This window comes from Protopterus annectens, chromosome 12.part0 (assembly GCF_019279795.1).
Source record: "Protopterus annectens isolate FY-2018-M chromosome 12.part0, PAN1.0, whole genome shotgun sequence".
NCBI lineage: Eukaryota > Metazoa > Chordata > Ceratodontiformes > Protopteridae > Protopterus > Protopterus annectens.
In genome coordinates, this window is record NC_056746.1 from 1304199273 (window position 1) to 1304214101 (window position 14829).

At 40.3% G+C, this 14829-nt stretch overlaps 1 protein-coding gene across 1 annotated transcript in view; it reads right to left on the reverse strand.

Moving 5' to 3' along the window:
* Positions 1-14829, reverse strand: part of EFCAB8 (EF-hand calcium binding domain 8) — a 3728836-nt gene that overhangs the window by 470453 nt on the left and 3243554 nt on the right. The gene's annotated exons all lie outside the window — the stretch shown is intronic.

Sequence of the window (14829 nt, forward strand, 5' to 3'; positions counted from 1 at the left end):
CCGTGCTTACAAATCTCCCGCAAATCCGACCTAAACAAACTTGATAGTTGTTACAATAAGATAGCCAAATTCGCTACAACCTCTCCCATCAGAACACATCACTGTGAATGCCTAAAATAACTCAATTGGCAAGAACTACCACTACTACTTCAACTCAATCAACTATCACTAGCCCACAAAATAATACATAACTCTGAAAACACCCCAGCCCTACAAAATCTTTTGCAACACTATACAACCACCAGGCTCTTGAGGTCTAGCACACAAAACCTCCTCAAAGTAACCAAATATAACAATGAAGCTGGTAAGTCTGTCTACAGCCACTGTATAGCAAAAACTGGAACTCCCTTCCTGCCCACATAACTGACAAATCTCCATCACAGTTCAAGAAACTTGTTAAAACTCACTTTTTGAATAACTGACTGTGCTCCTGTATCCCCCTGGCTAATGTCTCATTAGAACACTGCACCTAACTTAAGCAACTCTGCTAAGCCAACCAATCATAGTACTGTACCCACTTAGGACTGTTAATCTACTTCTCATCCCATCTCCCCAGAAGTTAGGTAAAACTACCCCAGCAATGTTGTGCTTTCCATAAGCAACTAAAACCAGGAGAAGACATATTGTAAATCAATTTGTTACCCTTCTCAACTAAAACCAGGTGAAGACATATAGTAAATCAATTTGTTATCCTTCTCAACTATAGCGAGCATCATCTGCTCTCTCGGAGCCTTATTCTACGTCTCTCTCTGCTTTTACTCTGATAGTAAATCGATCACAGGAATCCTAAACTTAGGAATATCTTCTAAAATTTAATATTATATTGTAGACAACTAATGTATCCTATCTGTTAATTAATATGTATGTCAAAGTCTCTTCTATGGAAATTGTATGTCAAAAGTCTGTCCTTAAAACTATGTTTTGTAAAAAAAAATTGTTCTCTTGGAGCATTTCTCCCCAGGCCTCCACTAAAAATGGACTTGTAATCCAGTTGGACTCTCCCGGTCAACAAATGTAAAATAAATAAAAAAATAAGATTCCTCCACTAATGGCTTCACAAAACATGTAAAGGAAAAACCTGGATATAATAGATTCTCCTTCCAAATCCTCAAGCAGATCACTACAGGACTCTATAAGGGCAGCAGCAATGACAAGTTTGAGAAAAAAGAATTATAATAGCAAATCAGACTGCTAGCCAGCAGACATACCAGGCTTGAACGTAAGGGAGTTTGACCATCATTTGTTTTATTAGCAAAAATATCACATTCTTAAGCTCCAGAACTCATCGGACTTTAGAACATTTTGGAAACACTACAATTTTGTACTTTCTTGTCTCTTCAAACTCAATGGGTAAATACAACAATGAAATCACTTCACCAGGTTACAATATAATTCATGGTGATAGAATAGGTAAAAAGGGGGGGGGGTGTTGCTATAGTGTATAAATCTCACCTCATCCTTGAGAAAGTAGACATAACAACCCAAGACCTTGATAAAGTTGAACTCACCCTAACAAAACTAAAACTTAATGATAGTAAACACATCGACATCATAGGATGCTACATCCCTCCAGGCAACAATATCCCCATTACAGAAAAACTCCATCAAGAGGTAGGTTTTTTAGGGGGGAAAGCATACTATTAGGAGACCTTAATACTGACTAGCAAAACTGTTCCAGTCATAATCCACTCTCCCATATTAACCTACATGGCCTAACCCAACTCATCACTTCCCCCATAAGAACAGACAAGAGTACAAAACACCAATCCACTCTAGACTGGATACTTGTATCCCACCCATCACTGATATCCCTAGCAGGGTATCTACCAGACACCATGAGTGACCACCAAGCCACATTCTTACTCAGATCAAAATCACCACAACTGACCCAAATATCTACACGCCTAATTAGAAACAAAAAAACACTTTAACCGCTCCAACTTTATAAATGACCTAAAAATGTGCAACTAGACCGCCCTAAAAAACCTACCTCTTGATGAAGCTGTACTATATTTCAATACTACCTTCTTAAACACCCTTAACCATCATGCCCCCTCCAGAACAACAAGAATTAAAACTAAATATGCCCCCTGGTTAACTCCAGACACAAAATCCCTCCTCAAAAAAAGAAACAAGGCCTGGACCAACTACCTCAACAGTAAATCCCAATTGAACAAACAAATATATGCTGAACTACATAACAAAGCCAAAAACTCACCAAAACAGACAAAGCATCTTACTACCAAAAGTTACAGAATAAGCACAGGAACAACCCACAAAAATTTTGGGCAGCAATTAACTCTATTCTACAACCAGGTAAAGCAATTACCCCAACCCCAAAAATAGATAACAACAAAGAAGACATCCCCACTCAATTTAATAAATACTTTACAGAAATCCAGACCCTTGCAAACAATCAACCCTATGACAACATCCCCACCCCTGCAAATCCACCTTCCACTCCCAACTAACAATTGCCCCAAGTTCAGCTTCCACCCAGAACCAACCAAATCCATTGAAAAACTACTATGCAAGCTCAAACCAACGTCTCTAGCTGCAGATAAATTACCTGCTGAATACCTCCACCTGACTGCAGAAGCCATATCATATCCTGTCTCCATCCTAATTAACAGATCCATCTCCGAGTGTATAGTACCCAAGCTATGGAAAATATCACATATCATCCCTCTACATAAATGGGGAACCTCCCTGGAACTCAATAACCAACGCCCTATAGCCATACTACCCCCTTATCTAAAATTTTTGAGAGGGTAATACACAAGCAACTAATGAACTATCTCCTAGAAAATAATCTAATAGCAACACAACAACATGGCTTTAGACCCTTCCATAGCACCACCACCGGACTAACAGAATTCACCAACACTGTCAATACTCACAGAAACAATGGACTCCTTGTACCTGCCACCTTCCTTGACTTGTCCAAAGCATTCGATATGATTAACCACAATAAACTCCTTCTTTCACTAGCAACTCTAAACCTTACCTCCCCTGCCATCTCCTGGTTCAAAAACTACCTAGAGGGAAGGAAACACACTGTTATATGGCAAAAACAAATCTCCCCCTCCCTACCAGTCTCCCTGGGAGTACCCCAAGGCTCCACCCTGGGGCCACGTCTTTTTACCTTCTTCACCAATCAGCTCCCAAACAGTATTCCTAAAGCCTCAATAGTGCAATATGCAGATGATATCACCATAATATCCACAGCCAAATCAATTGACATCCTTCACTCCCTAACACAAGAATGCTTTTCCCTAGCAGAAACTTGGATTACAAACCAAAGACTCATTCTGAACCCAAGTAAAACAAAGCTAGTACTCTTTAGCTCCCATAGAGCCACACCTCCCACTGATTCTTTCTTCATCTGCTCCTCTACCAAGACCACAATCACCGCCACAAATCATACCAAACTCTTAGGGGTTGAAATAGATAATCACCTTTGACCTACATATCTCTATAACCATAAAAACTTTGCCTACTGTATCGCAATAAAAAATTCCTCACTGACCACTCCAAAACTACAATAGCAAGGACTCACCTACTATCCACACTACTTTATGCCTCCCCGTGCTTACAAATCTCCCATAAATCCGACCTAAACAAACTTGATAGTTGTTACAATAAGATAGCCAAATTCGCTACAACCTCTCCCATCAGAACACATCACTGTGAATGCCTAAAATAACTCAATTGGCAAGAACTACCACTACTACTTCAACTCAATCAACTATCACTAGCCCACAAAATAATACATAACTCTGAAAACACCCCAGCCCTACAAAATCTTTTGCAACACTATACAACCACCAGGCTCTTGAGGTCTAGCACACAAAACCTCCTCAAAGTAACCAAATATAACAATGAAGCTGGTAAGTCTGTCTACAGCCACTGTATAGCAAAAACTGGAACTCCTTCCTGCCCACATAACTGACAAATCTCCATCACAGTTCAAGAAACTTGTTAAAACTCACTTTTTGAATAACTGACTGTGCTCCTGTATCCCCCTGGCTAATGTCTCATTAGAACACTGCACCTAACTTAAGCAACTCTGCTAAGCCAACCAATCATAGTACTGTACCCACTTAGGACTGTTAATCTACTTCTCATCCCATCTCCCCAGAAGTTAGGTAAAACTACCCCAGCAATGTTGTGCTTTCCATAAGCAACTAAAACCAGGAGAAGACATATTGTAAATCAATTTGTTACCCTTCTCAACTAAAACCAGGTGAAGACATATAGTAAATCAATTTGTTATCCTACTCAACTATAGCGAGCATCATCTGCTCTCTCGGAGCCTTATTCTACGTCTCTCTCTGCTTTTACTCTGATAGTAAATCTATCACAGGAATCCTAAACTTAGGAATATCTTCTAAAATTTAATATTATATTGTAGACAACTAATGTATCCTATCTGTTAATTAATATGTATGTCAAAGTCTCTTCTATGGAAATTGTATGTCAAAAGTCTGTCCTTAAAACTATGTTTTGTAAAAAAAAATTGTTCTCTTGGAGCATTTCTCCCCAGGCCTCCACTAAAAATGGACTTGTAATCCAGTTGGACTCTCCCGGTCAACAAATGTAAAATAAATAAAAAAATAAGATTCCTCCACTAATGGCTTCACAAAACATGCAAAGGAAAAACCTGGATATAATAGATTCTCCTTCCAAATCCTGAAGCAGATCACTACAGGACTCTATAAGGGCAGCAGCAATGACAAGTTTGAGAAAAAAGAATTATAATAGCAAATCAGACTGCTAGCCAGCAGACATACCAGGCTTGAACGTAAGGGAGTTTGACCATCATTTGTTTTATTAGCAAAAATATCACATTCTTAAGCTCCAGAACTCATCGGACTTTAGAACATTTTGGAAACACTACAATTTTGTACTTTCTTGTCTCTTCAAACTCAATGGGTAAATACTTTTATTCTTTTGTTTTGCAGTGCAGTTTAGCTTATTGCCATATGTATTTTATGAACCTTTAAGCTGTACATTCTGTGATTAGAGAGCTATGTTACTTGGTTCTTAGTTGTAGTTGTTACTCTCCTGCCCCCCACACACACTATTTTGGGTTTCTCCTTGGGTACTACTTGGCCAACCAGTGACACTCAGGATTGCATGCAGTTTTTTTGTTCATTGCAGCCCTGACTTCTCAGATTTAAAAGCAAAATCATAGGACAGTCTTGCATGGCATTCTGTACTTTTAAGTATGGACCACGTATCCTAGATTCCTTTAGCAAGTTATACATAATAGCTCCAACAGCTTATATTTGGTCAGTTATTAATATTTTATCTTTGCATTTGTTTTTAAGGTACACTTAAATAAGGGTGATGAACATGTACCCCTTTTCAGCCACTAAACCTTCTTATGGGGAGGTTGTAAGTTTATGCATTGTTTTGCATTGCTTTGAGATTTGGGGTCTGATGCTGGCTTGTACATCCCAGATTTACTAGCATAATTTCACAAGACATCCATTAATGGTGTTCTGGACTTCCTAATACTGACCACATGTTCTTATTACTATTAGCCCTCAGAGAATGTAGGCATTCTTCTGATCATTGTGTCTCTAATCTGGGCATGGAAAGCATACACTTTGAATGTGGGAACCAGTCCTCAGCCATCACATTGGTGCCCCCTTGTTTTTTCATTTTTTCGAGCGAGCAGCCCAAAGCCTCTCACTTATTACTTTACCAATATGAGGGTCCCAGTTGGCAGTCCACATGCAGCACTCCTGGCATCTACCTGCAGACCATGTGGGCTGTATGCAGGTGAGAACTCATATCAGTGGCACGGGCAATGCTTTTTGTATTTTTTGAACATTTGAACCTTTAATTTCAACTGCTTCCTTTGCCTCCCCACTTTAGTAGTAAAACAACTCTATGATCTCTCCCCTGCACATCCTGGTTTAGGCAAGGCATCATGCATTAAACATTACCGACCACATTGCCTGAACTACGCTAGCCACATATATACAACAGCACTATGTACGAACATTTGTTAGTGACTGAAGAAACTGCAGGCCTGTATTTCAATGACTCTTATAGCTGGTCACTGTATCACAGCTGGCATACAACATCTCTCTAGTTTAGTAACGCAATACTTTAGAGTCTCTTTTAAGCTTCACCCACTTAGGTGTAACAGCACTCTAACGTAACCAGGGGCACCCTCTAAAACTGCTCAACACTTGGAACTGGTGACTAAAAGCACCTCTTGCTCATTAGGCAGGTTTTAAGTAGCCCATGCTGATTTATTTATTTTAATGATGACACCACTGTTAACCTCACTGTCACTTAGGTGCTTTAATAGCCAGGTATTACTACGGCAATTCTTAAAAAGCATTCATAGCAGATATGCTTATCATCACTTTAACATTTTAAAACATAAAGTTTAATCAAATGAGAATAATTAAAGCTTCACTCACTCAATTTTGACAAGATGATAACTCCCCTTTTAAAATGAGTGGCACTTTGAGCTAGCTACTGATAGCATCTCCTGCTTCCTCTAAACTGCTTGACACTTGGAGCCGTTTACCAAGAGAGTCTCCTGCTCTTGCGCATTAGTCAGTGTTTAAATAACCCAAGCTGACCCAGTCAATTATTCGCATCACAAACCACAAAGGACTAAGGCAGATCTGAAGAAGCTTCCATGGTAAAAGTGCTTTAACATCACAAGTAATCTGGGAAGAATTACTGGTTTAAAATAATTTACCAATTCGTGTCCACTGGTTCATCTTTAAATGTACTGTTTAACTGTATTTGTGTTTCTTTATCAAACCTAATTTTAATTGATACTGCTCATTGGGAAAATGTCATAAAATGATTTATTATTTTTTTTTGCTAATAATTTTTCTAAGACTTTTAGAGCCAATAACTTTAAACCATAAGGGGCAGGAAATTTGTCAGAGGCCAACTTCTAGGATTTCCCTGCTCATGGACATGCCTTGAAGGCTTGGCCTTTCCCCAAACATGCCCACAATTTGACTGATATAAATACAGACCAAATAAAGCCTTTTTCTATCAGACAGCACTTATCTGCCTAGTCTAATAAAAGAACTGAAAACTACTAAAATGGCTTCTAAGTGTTCTCTCTGATTTTATCTTGGATTAAAGTGCTTTGGATCAGTTCCTTGCTTGCTCTCACAGAAGCTCGAGGGTAGAAACCTTCAAGAGGATAACGTTAACAAAATACCTGCATGATCCTAGGTACCCATTAAAACCCAAAGAAAAGGAATGTGACGGATCTTTTGTCTTTTGACCCAGCACCTTAGACATGACTGACTCATTCCAACCCACCCTGGTAAAAGTAGGAATTTGTCCCACACTTCTGTTTATATACATCGCTAAGCTGATAATGTATTACCATCTTGCTAAGTTAACAGTTAGTCTTGCTTCTCCTGCAAAAGCACTTTTCAATGAGGAGAAAGTCACGGAAGACGTAAAGTAAGGTCTAAATCTATAGGAAAGAGAAAGACATCTATTCTCCAAGTCATTTCATGAGGCAGTAGGGAGCAATATGTTTGAAGTAAATTGGGAAAAAGAGGTTAACCTGCTGATAAACCCTGCTTTTGCATAATATAGGCCTGTAGCTGTAGTGTACATCATGAGCCACAGGTAAATGTCTGCTGACAGAATATTGGAAAATGCAATCCTGAATTATCCAATGCCTGATCAAAATTGTCTCTTCACAGACTGAAAAAGTCTGATTCCTCTTTATTGTTCAATCACCACATTATTATGACATTGCCTGCATTGATTTGAAGTAAACCAGAAGGAAGCAGACTTATAAATGCTTTTGAGGGTCAGAATACTGCTATCATCTCCTTTAATGTACTGTCCTTATTGAGACCAGTTGTGTTAAACACAAAAAAAAATGTTGAAACGAGCTCCACAAGTATAGTCTGAACAGTCTCTTGTGAGATGTTGAATTCTGCTGGAGGAAAAAAAGATATTCCTTTGGATAGGTTGTTTGGACCCATCAACCACAGAAATTATTTCTTTACCCAAAGTAGATACTCCTGACAGCCCACTATGCATAACCTCATTTAAAGTTCTGCATAAAGAACTAAGAGAATGTACGATAACTGTCCCATGCCCCTTAGGTATGGTCCTGCTGTAATTCTGATATTGGAAGAAATCTGTCAGCACATTTTGACTTTCCATCAGTTGCTCTTTTCAAATGAATAGAGTCTACGGTTGTCTACAGAAAGACCATTGACTGCATGGGGTCTAGGCCACCATCTTGCTGTTTACTGTGATCCTCAAAGAATGTATCAGAAAAAAGATGTGTTACAGAAAAAGTTCTTGCAATGGGGCAACTCTACGGCGATCATCCAGAAAAAGAAAAATTATTATGTTTTGTTTCCTGAGGTATACAAACAATGGAGTTAAATATTTTGTGGGCTGAGGACATCACCTACTGAACAGCTGAAAGTTTACAATGATGACAAGCTATCTGAAATCTGATGTACTTCCTATAGGATTGCTTTATTGGGATGTGCAATTTAAAGTATCCTCTATAACCAGTGTTGCCACATACGACTTTTTATAGATCGCTAAGCTATTTTTAGTGTTATCGTCCTGAACTTCTTTGCATAAATATGTTACGCTCTTAGAAGTTTAGTGCTGGTTTCAGAATGTTGTCCTTTTCAGAGACTGAAAAGTAATCTGAAATAGAAGCCTTAAATGCATTGAGTGTGAGGCATCCATTGTCATGCCTTCTTTAATAGCAGCTGAACTGTCAGTAGCAGAGCCTGTATTACCTGATGTGGTACATGGAGTAGAATGAAGTTGTGGCTTCTGTAGAAATATTATTCTATAATCTTGAGGTACTGCTGTAATTCTCATTTTTACTATTATCTCTTGTTAGGGCAGTACAGTGCTGCAGCGGTTAGTGTTGTCACCTCACAGGAAGAGATTCTCCGGTTCAGTTCTTGGATGGGGTGCCTTCTGAGCGGTGTCTGCATGTCCTCCCTGTGTTCGCGTGGGATTCCTCTGGTTGCTCTGGTTTCCTCCCACATTCCCAAGACATGCTGCAGTTTGATTGGACATTCTAAATTGGCCCTAGGTGTGAGTGTGTGTGTGTGTGTGTGTGTGTGTGTGTGTGTGTGTGTGTGTGTGAGTGTGTGTGTGTGTGTGTGTGTATTTGTGCACCTTCGGAGGAAGGTTGGGAGCGAGGCTGGCGACTCGACAATGTAAAACTCTACTGCCACTCGTTTGGCAGACTGCTGATCTGCTGTGGCTACCCCTAACGGGAGCAGCTGAAAGGAGAAGAAGAAGACTATTATCTGTTGCTAAGAGAACTGATGGAATTGGAAGATGCATCCTAGGGACACTGATAAAGGGAAATGGGAAAATACAGCAAGTAGTCACTTTGAAGATTAATACCGATGCACTCCTTTGCTAATGAAGTAGCTGAGGACTGCTTCTCTCAATACTACTTCTAGCCAGTAGGTTGCTGAACAGGTGTCTATTTTCCATAAAATTACCTCATGTATGTAGGCAGTTTCTCTAAAATTGATGAGCTGCAGGATGATGACTATCTTTAAATGATAATAATCCTTTTTTATTGTCCTATCATGTCATCAGCTGGTAGACTAAAATATGTTATGAGTGACAAGGGCAGCTAAAACTGGACATTTAACATACGCAGAATATGGTTTATTCCCAACCAGTCATGCCTCCTCATAACAGCAGCTGATATGGCTGATTAGGATTTGACAAATGTTATTTGTACATTTCACTGAACCCTAACTGGATTCAAAGAATACTGATAACCTGTGTTCCAGTTTAATGGCCTCAGAGTTGGTTATATTCAGTACAAGGGTGCAAGGGACCTAATTTTTTACTCCCACATGTTCAATTTCATTTAAGTGTATTTGTCTTTAAAAAAATCTTAATTTACATAAAACATATTGGTGGGTCTTAAAGTATCATATGCATATTTTTTTAAGAATGGACATAACTCATGTAAAATGCACAATTAAGTTTTTCCATATTGTCTTTCTTATCACTGTCAGGTAGTTTTAATGTGTGTGCTTTGTATTTGGCCTAAAGATGAAACTCTAATAAGAAACCATATGAGCCATGCAGAGGTCTCCTACCGGAGACATAGAGTGGGGAGTGGTAAGATCAGGCCAGACTCTGCCACAGTAGAATTCATTCAGGCATGGCCTACACCTGTTACCAAAAAGCAGGTGAGGGCATTCTTAGGGACAGCAGGGTACTACAGAAAATTTGTCCCCAGTTATAGCACCATAGCTGCCCCCCCTCACAGACCTGACAAGGAAAAACAGGCCAGATAACGTAGTGTGGACACCAGCATGTGAGCCGGCATTCCAGGAGCTTAAGGAAGCTTTGGGAGGACCCACTGTGTTAGCCAGTCCAGATTACAGTAAAGAATTTGTTGTGCAGGTGGATGCTTTGAACCATAGGGTGGGGGCTGTACTTAGCCAGATTTCTTCAAAGGGAGAAGAGCATCCAGTGGTTTATCTCAGTTGTAGGCTCCAACCCAGGGAGGAATGCTATGCAGCTGTAGAAAAGGAATGTCTAGCCACAGTGTGGGCACTGCAGAAACTTCAGCCTTATCTGTATGGAAGAAAATTCAATGTAGTTACACATCACAATCCCCTAACATGGTTAAACACAGCCAGCCAGCAAAATGCCAAGTAGCTGAGATGGAGTCTAGGGTTGCAAGCATATGATATGTCAGTGCAGCACTGCAGTGGGATTAGCAATGCCAATGCAGATGGGCTGTCAAGACAGGGAATGGGGTAAGGTATACTCAGATAGGCCTAACCCTCTCAAGCAACGTTTCTCAAAGATCACTTGAAAAACTTGTTTGAGTTCTCCAGGGGGGAGATGTGTGAAGATAGGTGAAGGCTGCCAACCTAGCTAGATAGAATTTTGTAGATAATTCTGTCATTTCTAAATATTAATGTAAGTCACAGGCTTGTTCTCTTAAATGTGAAAGGACTGTATTGGATGTTGAACTGAAAAAATGTAACAGTGCACTCTGCTATAAGAAAGCTGATAAGTCAAGCATTGTGAAATTCTTTCATCTAAAACTCATAGCCAAGACATCTAGAGGGAGGCATTCTGCCTACTGTTTTGAGGCCAGAGTTAATGGCTAGAATTTACATGTATAATTTTTTTTATTGCTCTGGCTTCTTGACCAGCTGCAAGATCAAAAGGGCTATTAACCTCTGAGTTTCTGTTAGCGTGGAAACCAGAAAGAAATTATGTAATCTGAAATGAATCAGTGGTCCTGTGTTATCAATTTAAGGACAGACAGAATGAGAGTATTTGAGCATTTGTCTTGAGAACCCAACTCACCAGCACTCTGCCTGTGTTCTATATGTATGTTTATTTTAGAACTGTGTTTTCTCTTAGATATAGTTAGGAACTAGGAAGATTAGAATTTTGTTCTGTATTGATGTCAGAACTTTTCTACTGTATTCTTTTAAGTATTTCTCTGTGATCTCTGAACTCTTGATCACCACTGTGTAGCAAGAAGTATTGTCTTGTGTTTTTGTTATTTATTATTAAATATTTTTAAACCTTTCAACTGTGGCTGTTTTGCGTAGATATAATTTAAGCTCTAGAGTACATTACATGTTTATAGTAATACTGGCCAAGCCACGCCAATAAGCCTTGATTGTTCAGTTGCACTTACCATTTGGATAATAAGATTGCACAGTAATAATTGGACACCCTTTCATAAGGGCCTTTTAGTAGCTGATAAATATTAGTGGGTGGTGGCAAGTGGTACTACCATATAGTTTGGGTAAAAAGGGCACAGCTGGAGAACCTGTGCCAGCCTTCCCCAGGAGTGTCTGTATGGTTGTATATAACTCTTATCTCAAAGTGTGTGTGTCAGCTACTTGCGCAGGGCATGAAGCACTGGTTGGACAGAGAGGGTGCTGGAGGTTTTAGCTTGCCTACTAGGCTGAGATCTGGAACCTATAGCTGTGCCAGTGAGGAGTCTTACTGGGGACCTGGAAAAAAAGGGAGAAACCAGCCCCAAACTGACTGTGATCTCTGTGTGCTCTTAAGGGAAATTGTACCTTACTCTGTGTGTATTTATTATCCTTTCTCTATACGGATGCCCCTCACTGGTGGTAGTGGTGAGGACTGAGGCTCCTTGATTGCTGGGCCACTGCACGGGCATCACATGGGCATTCCTCAGACTCCTCAGGAACAACTTCCCTTTTTCTCAGAGGTTCTTCAAAATGTCTTGACAGGGTACTATTCAAGAGGTGCCTGTGTCCCAAAGGGGGAAAAGGTTCTTCTCCAAACTGTTTCTAGTGCCCAGAAAGAGGGAACTTGAACACCTATTCTATATCTCTCTCATCTAAACACCTTTCTAATAGTGCCTTCCTTTTGGATGCTGTCCCTTCAGATTCTGTTTCCTGTCTTGCTCGCTCAGGCCTGTATGGTGTCTCTGGATCTCAAGGATGCTTATCTCCATAATCCAATCCATCCTCTTTTCAGGAAGATTTTGCGATTCTCTGCTGCTTCTGGCCATTTTCAGTTCTCTGCTTTGCCCTTTGGTCCTTCTACAGTCCCAAGGGTGTTCACCAAATGCCTTGCTCCTGTGATTACTTTTTGCAGGCTTTAAGGGATCCAAATATTTTCTTACTTGGGCAACGTGTTAATTCAGGCATCCTCTCAAGAGACCCTTTTGAAAAATCTTTATTTTGCCGTTTCCCTTCTTCAGAGTCTGGGGTTCACTATAAATTTCAAAAAGTATTCTCTGACTCCTTCTCAGCATGATATTTTTCTGGGTTTCAGGATTCAGACGGTGTCAGTGCTGGCTCCCTGCCCCCTCCAAAGGCCTTAACTCTCATTTCTTTCTTTCACATTCTTCTTCCTCTGGATTCCATTACTGCCACGGAGTTTCTGAGAGTTCTGGGTTTCATGACATCCATCATTCTGATGCTCCCTCTGGCCAAACTTCACATGAGAAAGTTTCAGTGGTTTCTGAAGTCACTGTGGTTTCAAATTGCACATCCTTTAGACTTCGTAGCTCCTCTTCTTCCTTGTCTCAGACAGAAACTTCACTGGTGGATTCAGCACCTGTCTCTGACTCCAGGGATCCATTTTCATCCCCCTCTTCCCTCTCAGGATTTTTTTGCAGATGCTTCAGACATGGGATGGGGGGGGGGCAACATTTGGTTCTCTAAAAGTTCAGGGGGTGTGGTCGCCTCATCAGCAGAAGGAACACATCAATGTCAAAGAGGTGAGAGCTCTTTGATGGCTGTTCAGGCCTTTCATCCTCTTTTCTCTCCAGGGCCTCTCAAGGTGTTCACAAACAATACCACAGTGATGTGGTATACCAACAAACAGGGAGGAATTAGATCTTATCATCTTTGCTGGTTGGCACTTCTGGTATGGGATTTTGCTGTCAAGTATCAATTGACTCTTCAGGTAGTTTATATCCCTTCTGGTCAAAACACTGTGGAAGACACTCTGAGCAGGTCCATAACTCAGTTCTACGAATGGATGCTTCAATGGAATGTGCTTCGAGACATTATCCACCAGTGGGGTATTCCTCAAGTGAATCTTTTTGCCTCCCCTCTGAACAGACAACTTCCTCTGTTTTGTGCCAGAGTCCTGGGTCCTCTGGTTTGGAAAGTGGACACCCTCTCATTTTCTTGGAAGAAGAGGTTTCTTTATGCATTCCCTCTGCTTCCTCTCATTCCCAAAGTCCTGTTCAAAATTCAATAGGATGCTCCCAAAATCTTGTTGGTGACTCCATTTTGTCTGCGACAGCACTGGTTCCCTCTTCTCCTGCATTTAGCCAGATGCGATCATTCACAAGTTACCTCACAGGGTGGATCTAGTCTCACAAGACAAGGGATCTCTCATCCATTCCCACCTGTACATGCTTCAAATGACACTGTGAGTGATAGGATTTTGATTCCTCATAGACACCTTTTTTCTGAGGAAATGCTGTCAGTCCTGCAGGAGGCCAGGAAACCTACCACTAGGAAATCCTACTTATCAAAATGGAAGAGGTTTTCTATATGGTGTCTCTCTCGTAACTAACTGTGGATGTTCCTTTGTTTATCTCTTATTTGTGTGAGTTGCTCAATGTCTATTCTTCTTTTCAGGCCCACTTATCAGCTATCTCTGCTTATCTGCCTTTATTCTCCTCCTTTAGCTTCTACATTTGAGGTGAAACACTTTCTTAAAGGTGTCCTTAATATTAGACCTCCCAGGAAGCCTGTTCCTCCTCCCTGGGATCTTAGTTTTTGTTCTGGATAAGTTGACTTAGGCTCCTTTTGAGCCTGCTGCTTCAGCTTCCTTGCAACATTGTTACTGGAAGTCTGCTCTTTTGTTAGCTCTTACTCCTGACGGGTGTCTGAGTTACAGGCCATTATGGCTTGTCCTCCTTTTTCGATCTTGCATGAGGACAGAGTGCCCTTGCGCACCAACTCTTCCTTTATGCCTAAAGCAGTTAATGAGCTATCACTTCATCAGTCTATTAATCTGCCTATGTTTTTTCCCCTCTTTGGAAACTGATAGTGAGAAGGCGCTACATACTTTGGACATGTATAGGCAACTCAAGGTTTACTTGGATAAGACTAAGAATATTAGAAACTCTGATCAGTTATTTGTTTCTTTTCATCCTAGATCTCTGGGACTTGCTGTATCCAAGCAAACTATTTCTTCTTGGATTTCTAAGGCTATTTATTTTTGTTACACTTTTCATGGCAAGAGCTTTCCCTCTTCAGTCAAGACTCATTCTACTAGAGCTGTGGCTTCTTCGGGTGCTTTTTTCAAGGGCTTATATACTAATTCTATTCT